The sequence below is a fragment of the Gopherus evgoodei genome, chromosome 14 (assembly GCF_007399415.2).
Source record: "Gopherus evgoodei ecotype Sinaloan lineage chromosome 14, rGopEvg1_v1.p, whole genome shotgun sequence".
Taxonomy (NCBI): domain Eukaryota; kingdom Metazoa; phylum Chordata; order Testudines; family Testudinidae; genus Gopherus; species Gopherus evgoodei.
The window spans coordinates 24,576,593-24,589,075 of record NC_044335.1 but is presented as its reverse complement, the minus strand read 5'-3'; the positions used below and the strand labels follow the sequence as shown (position 1 = coordinate 24,589,075).

The 12,483-nt window shown below is 42.0% G+C and overlaps 1 protein-coding gene across 6 annotated transcripts in view; it reads right to left on the bottom strand.

Moving 5' to 3' along the window:
* The window catches only part of PTPRT (protein tyrosine phosphatase receptor type T), a 739,839-nt gene that overhangs the window by 254,755 nt on the left and 472,601 nt on the right, over nucleotides 1-12,483 (bottom strand). The gene's annotated exons all lie outside the window — the stretch shown is intronic.

The window sequence follows — 12,483 nt, the reverse complement described above, 5'->3', positions numbered from 1 at the left end:
GCAGAGACACATGTTCAGTACCTCAGTCCACAGATCCAAAATGAGCTGATTCAACTTTTTGCCAGTAACATTCAAGAGGACAACATAGCGCAGCTTAAAATAGCAAAATATTATTCAGTTATTTTGGACTGTACTCCTGACGTGTCACATGAAGAACAGATGTCTGTGGTGTTACGCTTTGTTGAATGCAACGGTGAAGATGGTGTCAATATTCGTGAAGCGTTTGTTGGTTTTCTTAATGTTCATGATACAACTGGCAAGGGCTTATTGGAAGCGTTTCTTGAAAAGGCAAACAACTTAGGAATAGACATGGCTGACATGAGAGGCCAAGCTTATGATAACGGCGCAAATATGAGAGGAAAGAATAAAGGAGTTCAAGCCCGCATGCTAGAAATAAATGACCGTGCCTTGTATGTACCATGTGGAGCTCACACTTGGAATCTTGTGATCTCAGACGCAGCAAAGTCATCGAAATATGCCGTTGACTTTTTCGGTCTGATTAACAGAATATACGTTATCTTTTCTTCTTCACCTTCACGTTGGGATATACTTCAAGAACATATGCCAATATCTGTTAAAGGGTTATCAGACACTCGTTGGGAGTCGAGAATTGATGCTGTGAAGCCATTGCATTATCACCTTGAAGAATTGTGCAATGCTTTGTCATCTTTGCGAGAATATGCGCTCGAAAAGAAAGATGGCAATACAGCAACAGAAGCCGGTGTGCTTTTAGACCATGTTACTACGTGGCCTTTTGTTCTGACTGTGTACACGTGGTACGATATACTATTTCACATCAATAAAACCAGCAAATTAATTCAGTCACCAGATGTGTCAAATGACGTACTGCAGGCAGAAGTCGGTGCTACAATGAAGTTTTTGGAAGACTATCGAAATACAGGATATAACTGTGGTCACGAATGCACATGAAATAGCAGAGCATATGGGTATTGAGCAGGTGTTTCCAGAAACCAGGGTGTGACGTAAGAAGAGAATGTTTGATTATGAATGTGCTGATAATTCGAGTCGTCTTTCTGCCGAAGAAAAATTCAAATCGCAGTTCTTTCTTGTTCTCACTGATCAGGCCATATCTTCTGTTTCGTCGTGATTTGACCAACTCGTGGAGTGGTATAAGTTTGTTTGGGTTTCTGTACAATGCTAACAGCCTGAAGCAGTGTCACAGAGAAAATGAACTGGAGAATCACAGCAAAAATTTTGAAAGAAAAATGGGAGACATTGATACCAACAAACTCATAATGGAATTGAATCGTTTTATTTATGTCATCGAGAAAGAGAGAGAGGACTTGTCAAGGCAAACAATTTTTTAACGTACATATACAAGAACAGCCTTCAGGAGAGATATCCGAATCTTTGCATTTGCATCAGAATTCTTCTGACCACACCAGTTTCTGTCGCTGGTGCTGAAAGGAGCTTCAGCAGAATGAAACTGATCAAGAATATCCTGCGCTCAACCATGACAGATGACAGGCTTTCTCCGCTTGCAGTTATCTCAATCGAAAACAAGATTGCCAGATCTCTGGATATGACGCATTGATTAACCAATTTGCGGAGAACAAGGCTCGAAAGAAGCGCTTTGCGTAAATACGGAATACATGTACACTGTAGGCCTATGTATACATAATATGAACCCTGTATATTGTATAAAATAAATACCGCATTCCAGTTTCTGCATTGTAAGGGGCCCCGGACATATGTTCGGAGGGGGCCACGTTCTTTGTTGCTACAGCCCTGCTTTGCCACTTGCCACCCTGTAGTAATTCCTCTCTGTCTATCTGCTCCTTTTCTCCTTTAACACCTCTGAAAAACCAGGCTGCTAAGAACACCAGATGAGCCCCAAAAAACTGAAGCACCTAAAAGTCAGAGAAAACTTGGGAAAATTTAGATATTCTTGACCTGCTTGAGGACATACAGCAAGTATTAGAGACAAGATTAGAATCAAATGCTCCCAACTTCAGACTCCATGCACAATCATTTAGGATATTCTGCCTCATTAACTGAAGGATATTGTCTAGCAGTGAGGATTTTACAAGGAGTGATGTGTAAGAACAGCTTCCTCACTCAAGTTTCTGGGTTATTTTTGTTCGTGAGAAAATGTTGTTTCCCTTTACATCAGTGATATTAGTGTTTTGACACGGGGGCAGGCAGTGGAGAATGGACTGTGTGTGTGTGGTCCTGCCATAACTATACAATTCAAAAGTTATGGGTTTCTGAAGATAATGATGGGCTCCTAACAGTTTAGAATATCTATATGGAACATCCATCACTGCAGTATCTCACTGTTGTGTGGCTTTGTAATGGCGAAACATTGGGAATGTTTAAGACACAAGTTAAAAGAAAAATCAGGCTAGGCAATTGCCTTCATCTTTCAATGTGAGGAAGGGTGCTCTAGTGTTTAGAGATGGGGACAAAGAGCCTATTAATTCTATTCCTAGTTGATATGATGTAATGTTAGCCAAACTATTTTGTTTCCAACATCGTAATCCTGATCATCAGGCAGGATACATCTCCACAGGCAGAAATGGATGCAGCATATTAAACAATCGAACTGTATTTGGGACACAACCATTAATCTGACATTTCTGGAATAGAAAAAGATGTGAGAAAAAACATCTTCAATCCCAGTTAGCATAAGTAATCACTCCCCACCCCTACTCTTACCATAGATGTTTTGTCAACAGGGGTTTATAGAATGTGAAAAATGAACTTTTCTACAGTGGATCATCACTGCAGGCAATTAAAGGAACCAAAAGAATGTGTCTGTGAAAAACACCAGCCCCTGAAAAGTGCAAAGACAGGCACACGTCTTTTTAGGCTCCATCAAAGGAAAAGAATATTGAAATAACAAAAGATAAAGGTGGTTCTTCTTTCAGCGCCCCCTTTATTCAGACCCCACATAATCACTAGGAGACTTGAGGCCTCAGAACACAGCAAGGCAAAAGCAAAAACATTCATGCCTGGAGACACCCAGGCAGCTGCCGATGGCAATTTAAAAACACCATAAAATTTAAAATAGTGATTTAATTATAGTTATTGTCTTTACATTATTCATATTAAGGAATGAATAATTAACTTGGGGGTGCCTGGTATACTGGTGTCAGATTTGGTCAATGCATTGGTGCAATGGGTAAGGACTGGTTCTGATTTTAATGTAACCTCGCCCAGACTTTCGCCCCCAAACCTGACAAACAAAATGTTCTGGAGTTTGACTTAAACTTTCCCTCTAATTTCCTTGCTCACCTCTGCACTTTGTAGTTCCCACCAGGACCAGAAATGTCAGAAACCCACTTCTGTGAGATCTCCATCCCAGTTTCCAACAGATACTTAGCATTTTTCTGTAGATTCTCCGAGATGCAGCCCTTAGGCCTTTCCTTAATCTTTCATTAGGGTAGCCTACCTATAAACTACAGATGTGGGTCTGAGAAGTCACAAAATAAAGGGTTTAGGCTAAATCTGTGACTCATATTTAGAGACCTCTCTCTACTAACAATCTGCACTACATGATGCATCATGCAGTGTCCTTCTAACAACTATTTTTAGGGTACCCAATCTCCAGTTGATCTGTCTTCTATTTTCTGAGTCCAGCAAAAGGAAATGAGGCTACTGCAGCATTCAGATTTATCTGCAGTCTGGCCAGGGGGTAGGTATTGGCCGTCAAATGGCCTTTTAGTTTCTTGGAGGAGGGAAAACAAATACAACTATTCAAGCTCTAGGTTTGGAGAACAGGAAACCTGCCTGGAATTAAGTCAGTGAATTGAAGTAAACACTGAAGGTTTTATATTCTCTCTCACCCTCTTCTCTCAGTCTCAATCTCAATTTCTCTGAGAACCAAAACCATATAATTTAGAAAATGCTCTTCTGTTTCCAGTCTCATTTCCTCTGCAGCACAAACCATTTTTTTACACATTTTAAAGCCAGGAATGGTTTGTTGTTCTTAAAGGACAGCAGTTGTAGTCTCTTGTCTATTTATTCCTTCAGCAGTTTCAGTTTCTTAAATATACTTCTCTATGCTGCAGTCTTATTACCAGATGTTCAGTGGTATCCATGCACAGCGGAATCTACTGCATCACCTCCACTCACTTTTTGTAATGTGGTAATGCATTATTTCCCCCCCCACCCCCAAGAACAAGCTGAGAACAAACAAGACAAATGATAGCATTTCTAATCAATCAGTAGTCAATTTACCACCAGTAAACATCTGGTGAGTAGTCAATCAGTTTAATTTCTATAGTCTTGGAATGGAGATATCAAATCCTAATACATCCTATGACCCACAGTCTATTAAATAATGTATGATACAGTCGACCATAAGCCATCAATGGTACTGACATGTTCTGGGTGGCTTCATATTCATGCTGTTCACCTTCCCAGCATTTAAGGAAGAAAGGAGAAGAGAGGAAACAGAGGCGGTGGATTTGGGCTCTGACCCAATAATTCTGCTCCATATTTAGTTGACATGGTTCCTATAGGCTGAGATCAAGCATCTGCTTGGTCTTTGTCCCCCTTCGGGACAGTGAGTAGCCTCCCAAATGTTCCCTCCCTATCGATGCTGGAAGGCTTGGAGTGAAGGACCTCATCAGGTCTCTTGCAGGGCTACCACTGGTAGACTTCCCTCACCAACTTGACCTGGGGGGTGTTTGTTACATAGCAGAAGGGCGGTCTGGCAGTCAAGTCATGTGGCTGAAAGTTGGGAAATCTGAGTTCATTCCTAGCTCGCCTATGAATTTCCTGTATGACCTTAGTTGAGTCTATTAAGGCCTGATTTCCAAAAGGGCAGATGGCTACAACCTGGATCAGCGCATGGTTATTGCATACAGATTAAACATTTGACTACACCAGCATTTTTGTGCACAGCCCTGAGCTTCTGCTCAGTTTTAAAAAAACTGACCCTTTAAAAAAAAAAAAAGTAGCTGTGATGGGTGCCACCTGTGGGGAACCACTGAGCCCTCTGACACACCAGCTTGGGCTCCCTCTCGCACTGTACTGCTGTGACAAGTTACAAAGCCCTCCAGCCTGCACTTTCACCAGCATTCATACAGGTAGGGACACACCCAGCCGCAGTTACACACAGGCTCTCTAACCACCAGCTTCCCAGCCTGGGACCCCAGAGCTGTACTGTCCTGCCCTGGTCAAATCTGGCCAGTATATGGATTTAATATCTGGTTTGCCTCTCCCTCAGTGTGAAGAGAACAATGCACACTTGTGGTAACCAAGCAGAGATTTTCCCCAACCACTCCAGTCAAAGCTCACTGGGTTAGATTAAAAACAAAAACAAGTTTATTAACTACAAAAAAAAGATTTTAAGTGATTATAAGGGATAGAAGACAGATCAAAGCAGATTACCTAGCAAATAAACAAAAGTGAAAACTAAGCTTAATATACCAGATAGATTGTATATGAATTAGACTCTCACCCTGAGAAATGATACAAGCAGGCTGCAGATCCTTAAGGGATCTGCACTTGCTTTACAGCTTGGAATCCCCAGGTGTTTCATACACAGGACAGAAATCCCTTTAGCCTGGGCCCAGCTCTTCCCCTAGTTCAGTCTTTGTTCCTCAGGTGTTTCCAGAAGTCCTCTTATCAGGGCAGTGAAGAACCACAGTTGATGTCACTCCCTGCCTTATATAGCTTTTGCATATAGTGGGTGTGGTGGGTTACTCCCCACTCCGGGATGCCACTTGATACACTGGGGTCCCTCTGCACCTAATCAGTTCCACCAGCCTGGGCTCTTTCACCCTGTCCTGCTGAGCCAGGCCCTCAAGCCTCCTCCAGCTCACACATACACACACACGGCCACATCCAGCTGCAGAAAAAAACAAACACTGAAATCAGCTCTGTGTGGGAAGACTCGGTTTGGGAATTGCCCAGTACTCAAGTGCACATCCCCTCTGGAGTGCCTGCAGCTTAGAATTCCAGATATCTTTCGCAGGCCAGACACTTTCTAGCCTGGGTCCAATTCTTCCCCAGTTCAGTCTTAGGTGTTTTTAGCCATCATCTTGGGCAGGGATTCAGTGAAGAACCAAGCCAGGTTACCTCACTCGCCAGCCTTAAATAGGATTTATATAGGGTAGGAATCCTTTGTTTCCCAGTTTGATCCCCGCCCCCTACCAGTGGAAAAATATCAGCAATCCAAGATGGTGTCCAGTACCAGGTGACATGATCATATGACCCTGCAGTGTAAAAGCAGAATCCCAGAAAGCTTCTCAAGAAGGTGGAAGATTAGAATCTTCAAAGATTCTCCCTATTGTTCTCCCTAATGGTTTATTGACTAACCAGCCAGACTGGTTGCATTTTATTTGATGGGTGTTCCCCAGGTGCAAACACTTTTGCAATTGATACATAGTCAATATTCCTAACTTCAGATACAGAAATTATACATGCATACAGCTAGGATAATCATATTCAGCAAATCATGACTCTTCTAATGACACCTCACATGACTTATCTTGTGCAAAATGCACCATAATTGCGCTATAATCCTATCATAATACCATTGTGAAGAATATGGAGTGCAGTGTCATTTTTTAAAAAGCTGGCCCTTTTTAAGATAAAGTACCCACCTCACAGGGATCAAGTTTTAATTAGTTAATGTTTGTATGCGAGGTGACTAAATCCTCAGACGAAAAGGGCCATAGAAGAACAAAGTGATGTTAATGCAAAATTTGAAAGGAGATGGCTCCATTCTGTTGTACTTCTCTGTCTTGCTACTGAAAGGAATGCCAAATGTTTTGTGAGCCCTTTCAGGGCATAGAGAAGTACAGTGGTTCAAGGTCTGAGACCGGCTATATAGTGTGTTCTGGGCCAGTGCTAAAAATCCCTCCTGATCCTAAGGACTAGAGATGGTTTTAATGTCTGATCTCGCAAACCACCTGAGCTTATACATGTGCTTTGAACTACTGAGAGGCTAAGATTTCTCTCCTTGCTTTTCCTTAATTCCTCTGAGAAACCTGGGCAATTCATTGGCACAGGGTGCTTGTTTCTAGCATAGTGTTTGCAAGATATCAGTCCTTAAAATGATGTCACACTGATTAGATCTTGCTTTAATTTTTCAACGTGGCTTAAGTGGCCGCTATCACAAAAACCACCACAGCTAGAAGCAAATGATTCATGCCATCTAAAATCCTAAATCTTAGCTTTCAAATGAAGCATGTCAAGCCTATAAAGCATTAACCTAGCACTTGGTGTTTGAAAGAGAGGCTGCTAACCATATGTTTGAATTGGAGCAGAGGGAAAAAACAAACAAACATAGAAAGATAGCAATCGGCATAATCTAATTTGACTATCTGGGTGTTACCTAATTTATTAATATATTTATACAACTTCCATGAACTGAAGCTTTCATGCTCTCATGGACTTCAAACAGCTCTGTGAAATTTGAGGGAGAAAATACCAAAGAAACAAGTATAATCGGGCTACTGTAACTGCTCTTAAAGCCAAGCAAAGCAATCCAGTCTTTGGGATTCACTCGGAGGGGGAACCACAACAGAGCTACGATTGCTAACTTTTATTTAAGTTCTGTGGAACAATTAAGTGCTAATGAATGATTCATTCAACAACAAAGGATTGAAAACAATATTTTAATAAGTTCAGTGTCACCTATGCTTTGGTAGGCTGCTGTGAATGTTTTCCAGACTAATAATTTTTTCTAAGCACTAGCTCTGGACAAGTGTCTGGAAAACAAAACAGCTTGATCCACAAATCTTCAGATGTGGTCTTGGTCCAAGGACCAGGAAACAAGCTGCTCTCTACTTGTACGTGTCATCTGACATGTTCACAGTATGTATCTCATGCTGCCACCATGAGTAGATGGTCCATTTGGGGACTGTTCTTGTCATTCCTTCTTGAGTGGTGCAGATGATACGATTTCTTTCCCTCTTCAATGGCTCAAGGTGAGCCATAGGAATAGGAAGGTTGATGTAGGTTGTTAATAGCAGATGTCTGCTTTAAACCCCTCCCGTGGAAGAAGGGGGAGAGGAGAAGCTTAAAATAAAACACCATGTTCTGAATATGAAGCTAGAGCTGAGCAGTAAAGCTAAATTGAGACAATCAGTTGTTGCCCTTCAGGTTAACTACCTGCTGCAGGAGCCTAATTGCAAGAAATTGGTGCTGTCAGTAATGACGCGGCATCAAGCAGAAGGTGTCCGTATTGCTCTGAGGCACCATTGCCCATGTCTCCTGACCCTACAGAGGATGTGAAGCAGAGTTTATTAACAGTGCAGATGTCCACTGATTAAATTCTGTTTCCCAGTGGTAGGTTACACAGACACAGAGCCCAAAGGGAAGAAAAATTAGTGTGACAGGTGCAGCAGCTTTCCAAGGGTTTTGTTTAAATTCTCTTAAAAAAGAAAAAGAGTAAGGAAAACTTGTGGGCACGTGTGTTAGAGAGGGATGGAGATTAATGCCCTTGTTTCTTTCACATTCCCTGTTATTCCAGACTAGGCTGACCAGCCCAAGCACACTGACTTGTGCCCACAGCATGTCACTGGCTTTCTGCTCTGGATAAATTCATGTAAGCCAAAGAAGCCCAGATAACATCAAAGCACTTAAATCAGGTTCCATGTCCCTTTCTTCGGGGTAGTTTATGTTAAATAATAGACGGTATATATCATAGAAGATTAGGGTTGGAAGAAACCTCAGGAGGTCATTTAGTCCAACCCCCCGCTCAAAGCAGGATCAACACCTGGTGTAAAATAATACAAAATGCCTAGCAAGAAACACTTTTCTGTCTCCTATCAGCTGGGAAATTGAGAGATCACTTCCTTCCCCCACTATGTAGCCCTTCCTGGATACTATGGAGAGCCCCTTGGAGGCCAAATCTCTTCTTATCAAGGACAGGCAGTTTCCTTTACAGCAGCCGATTTCCATGTCTGGAGACACTATTTACAGCTTGCAGTCACAGGACCATTGTCAACTTGCTCCTTCACTCATGCTTCTCAGTCTTAAAGGGGCAAGCCTTGGAGTAGGATGCAGGGAAGACTCTTGAGCAAACGGTGCCCAGGACCAGCACCCTGAAACAATTCCACAGGGGTTGAGTTGAGGCCACTAAATTCACCCATGTAGTCAGTAACTTAATACAGCTCTCCAGAGGGAGAGGAAAATGGGTAATGCTGCAGAGGGCACAGGAAAAATAGCTTGTGAGTCAGCTAAATTGAAACCAAAGCAAGAGAGAAGCTGTATAGGCATTGTTGAGCCCTAGGCATTCAAGAGCAGTATATCGTTCTTTGTTCAGTTAAAACAGTTCAGATGAGCTCTGCATAAGCATCAAGGAGGATTTACTGTGTTCGCCAGACCAAAACTTAACCTCATCTCCAAACGTTTAGAAGCTGGAAATTTAGGTCACTTCAGATAAGCATCAGAATAATGCCAGTCTAAATATTATTGCTGGTTTAGCCAACTGGAATATGTCTGCCCTTCCCAGCCTGGTGGTAACCCCAAGGGTGATGATCAGAAAACATTTTTCTGTCATAGGCAGCTTCACTCTTCAGTCTACATAGCAGAGCTGATTTTATATCCAATATCTTGGATACGGACACAAACGTAAATGTGGCCTTGCGTGAGTCAGTTAACCTCTATGTCTGTTTTCTATTATGAAGAATGAGTTCTAGCTGCAAAATGTAGTGCTAGCTCTTAAGTTTCCTGGATTTCACTTGCAGACACTGAAAGCTTGAACTTCAGAGTCATCAACTTATATTAAGAAATCTAATGAACAGTGTAGTTTTACCTTCTTGATGTATATCCCTTACAGAGATGTCCTACAAAATGTGAAAGGGATTAAATCAGTAGAGCTCTATAGCCCCTTGTCATGGTATAATTCCCCACTCTGAACCTTACCGTCTAAAAGATGGGGTACCAGCATGAATTCCTCTAAGCTTAATTACCAACTAAGTATTTGTAGCGCTGCCACCAACCAGGAATTCCAGTGCCTGGTACACTCTGGTCCCCACAAAACCTTGCCCGGGGACCCCCAAGACCCAGTCCCTCTGGATCTTAACATCAGGAAAGTAAACCCTTTCCCCCACCGTTGCCTCTCCCAGGCTTCCCCTCCCTGGGTTACCCTAAAAGATCACTGTGATTCAAACTCCTTGAATCTTAAAACAGAGAGGAAAATGCACCTTCCTCCCTCCTTCTCTCTTCCCCTGCCAGACTCTCCCTGAGAGAGACAGTAATCCTAACACAGAGAGAAATTAGCCTCTCTCTCCCCCTTCCCTCCTTTCTCCCCACCAATTCCCTGGTGAATCCACACCCCGTCCCCTGGAGTCTCACCAGAAAAAAAAAATCAGGTTCTTAAAAAAGAAAAACTTTTAATTAAAGAAAGAAAAACAGTAAAAATTATCTTTGTAAATTTAAGATGGAATATGTACAAGGTCTTTCAGCTATAGACACTGGGGATACCCTCTCAGCCTAAGTATTCAAGTATAAATTAAAATCCTTTCAGCAAAATATACATTTGAACTCCTCCCAGCCAAATACACATTTGCAAATAAAGAAAACAATCATAAGCCTAACTCGCTTTATCTACCTAGTACTCACTATTCTGACCTTATAAGAGCCTGTTTTGGAGAGATTGGAGAGAAACCTGGTTGCACATCTGGTCCTTCTGAGCCCCCAGAGTGCACAACCACCAAAAACTAACAGAACACACACAAACTTCCTTCCCTCAAGATTTGAAAGTATCCTGTCCCCTGATTGGTCCTCTGGTCAGGTGACAGCCTGGCTCACTGATCTTGTTAACCCTTTACAGGCAAAAGAGATATGAAGTACTTCTGTTCCATTAACTCTTAACTATCCGTTTATGACACCCCTTAATAGAGGTAAACAGAAATGAATGTTGGGCTGTTTGCATCACTCAGATTCTGAAGGCAAGTGGGGGCTGCAATGGTCCCATACATAAGCTAAGCAGCTCCTTGACTGGCAACACTAATAATTACCTGCCTTCTAGGATTCTGTATGATCATAACTGGTAATAAGGACTAGGGGGTGCACAGACATAAAACAGCAGTCAGTGGTAAGAGAAGAACTCAAGCTGGAAGTCAGGAGATCCTAATACCAGTTCCACTATACTATAGATATCTGGCTTTGTTCTCCCATCTGCAGAACACTGATTTGGTGGCACTATGCAATGGCCAGTCTTGTTCACCTCTAAAGATAGCATGTTTTACAAAACCTGATACACTTGAGAACTGCATGAAATGTATAGTTCTGTTACCAAATAGAGACAGTACAACATTTCCATGTGAACAATGGAAGAGTTAACCTGTAAAGAGTTTTTCATTTGTAGATCTCAAAAAGTTTTACAATTCTCGTTTTACAGATGGGAAAACTGACAGAGGTAAAGTGATTTGCCCAAGGTCCCAGTGAGTTAGTGCCTGAGGAAAGGTCTCCTGGATTTCATGCCTATACACTAAACCACACAGTCTTCAGTGATTCCTGTTCCAACAGATCAAACATCCTTAAGACAATGAAAGCCCCCTTTGGCATATTCCTGGGCTGATGGAATTGGGACCCCATCCACCACTCAGAAAACTATTGGAGAAACAAAAAGCAAGAGCATTTAAGTAGCATGGCCTATATGTACAGTTTGATGGGGGTTTGTTCATTCAACTCCACAGTTCATTTCTTAGCCAATAAGACAAATCATCACAGACAGCTTGTTCTAACTGACAGTGGTCTCTCTCTCTCTCTTTCTCTGACAATGTGGACATGTCAGTCTGACAGACAACTGTGTTCATCCCTGAAGCTCAGCATGTCTGTTGGTGCCAAAGCCCAACTGCTGGCTCATCCAAGAAACAAGGCAATGCATGTAAACTCTGCCTATCACATTTTAATGCCTAGACAGAAAAAATGAGGTATAAATGCCTTGATAGATTAGATAGACAAAACCGAGACTAAACAGAAGGAGATAGACAATGTTTCAATAGTACTGTTGTCTCTTGGCTCTGTCCTCTTCTGAGAGCAGGAAGATAGAAGAAGAGAATTTGGCTGGAATAGGATTTAGGCCTTGTGAGGGGATCCCCGGGGTGCAGCCTGGGACTGTGGGACAATGCTTTGCTACCGACAAGCAGCAAATCTCTCCAGGTCCTGTTATCATTCAACACAACTGCACGTGGAGCCCCCCTGCCAGCTAAATTGCATGAATGTTCCCAGAACCACTCATGAATCACATAGAGAAAGGCACCAGTCAAATCCCTCCCAGCACTGTACCTTAGGAATATACTGTCTTGCACTGCTCTAGATGAGAAGTACAAATTTATTAATTGGTTCACCACTTCATCAATAGAAAGTGGATATACATCTGCCTTTGCAAACCTGAGCAGGCACCCTTATCAAACACGTCTGGCAAACTCACTGGTAAAGATAAGCAGTTAAATAAATGTATTGACTACAAAAGACAGATTTTAAGTGATTATAGATAATAGGCAAAAAGTCAGAATTAGTTACCAAAATAAAAATAAAATAAAATAAAAG